Source organism: Entamoeba invadens (assembly GCF_000330505.1).
Source record: "Entamoeba invadens IP1 unplaced genomic scaffold scaff_1105074726123, whole genome shotgun sequence".
NCBI classification, from domain to species: Eukaryota; Evosea; order Mastigamoebida; family Endamoebidae; genus Entamoeba; species Entamoeba invadens.
Window position 1 is genome coordinate 9562 of NW_004440138.1, and position 1882 is coordinate 11443.

Below are 1882 nucleotides of genomic sequence, written 5' to 3' on the forward strand. Positions count from 1 at the left end.
ACACAGGAGGACTTCCTTTATAGCGGGAGGACGTCCCTAAACCACAAAGGACGTCCTTCGGCCTATATTCCCGTCCTTCGTCCCCATGTCCGTCCTTTCTCTTAATTAAATTAATATATTTTTAACTACAATTATATTTTTATTTTTTTAATATAGTCTCGTTTTTTTCGAAGTTATTATGATTAAAAAAAATTTATGGTATTTATTAAATCATTAAATTATAATAAATAATAATAATAATAATTCTATTCGTTTTTAAACATAAATATATGAAAATATATTGTGATTATGTACTTTTATAATTAATTTAACATATTATTAATATACTAAATAATAAAAGAGTAAAATAAATAAATTTGTCATTATTTTTGTGTATATTATTGCCAAATTTGTTTAATAGCAACATAAAAAAAACAAAATTTAATTAAAAAAGTATTTTTCAAAAAATTGGTGAATTTTTGAAAATTTCTCAAGTTTTTATTGAATAAAATAATATGTTTTTATGGGAAAAAGTTAACACTAGCTCCCCGTTTTTTAAAACAAAAAATCGGCAAAATATGGAAAATTGATTACAGACTTCAAAACAACAGTTTATAATAAATTTAAATAACAATAAGTTATTATTTTTAACATGAAAATATTTTACATTTTTATTGTGATTATAAACTATTATCATAAATTTTATATATAATTTATTAACTATATATTATAAAATTTATTAAAACTAATTTGTCACTATTTAATTGTTTTTTGTTAAACTTGTTTAATGGCAACATATAAATAAACAATATTTAATTAAAAGAGAAATATTATTAAAAAACAAATATTAACTTTGCTTTTAGTCATATTGATAGTTAAAATACAGTTAACAGAAAAAGGGGGATGCTCATCTTAATATTAATTAATTTAATATTATTAATAATAAATAATTAATATAAATTTTTTCGGTTTTTCCATTTTTTTAATTTTTTGATTAATAATTTATATTAAAATTAATAGTAATTTTATTATTTTTCAATTGAAATTAACCAATAGTTACGAGCATCCTCCTTTCTCTAGCATCCCCTTATTTCCTCCTACTGTAATTATTTGGCAATTATAACAATATCTATGTATTTTTCCGCTTTTTTACTTCAACAGATAAAAAAATACATATAAAATATTGTGGTTTTAAGTTCAATTACATATTTTAAATACTCTTGTTTAAATTAAAAACATTTTATGTAAGTTTGTATAATTATATTTTTGATTAGAAAAAAATCATTATGTATGAGGTAATAATCATTTTAAATGAGATTTATATAAAATTAAATATAAAAACAAAAAAACTCTATTAACATACATGGAAAACGAGTTAACAGCACTCTCAGCACTCTGCACAAACGCAGCAAAGGCGGTGTCAGACCTCAACAGAACTAAAAAAGAAGACAACTTTGTTGACGACAAGTCACTTGACATTGATCAACGCATTGAAAATGCAGAGGGACACTTCGACAGACTTGATGCTATATTTGATAAAAAGAAAAACATTACAACATCACTCAACACCATTGTCACTGGTTTGGATAACACATCTAACAAAATCAAAAGTGAAATGGCTTCTTATTCAACAAAGAGCGACAACGAGAAGTTCTTTGAGATATACAATCTCAGAATTGCACTTTATGAGGAAAAGTGCAAAATGGACATTAAACTATTCGAAGACAAATCGACAAAATCATTCAAACAAAAAATACTAAAATCGATCAAATCATGAAATCAGATAAATTCATTACTTCAAAAAGACAACACGATGAAGAAGAAAGAGAATTTGGTCTTGAGAAATAACGGGAATGAAGATTGGGGAGTGTGTGTTCGATTCAGACCAAGACGACTGGTCACT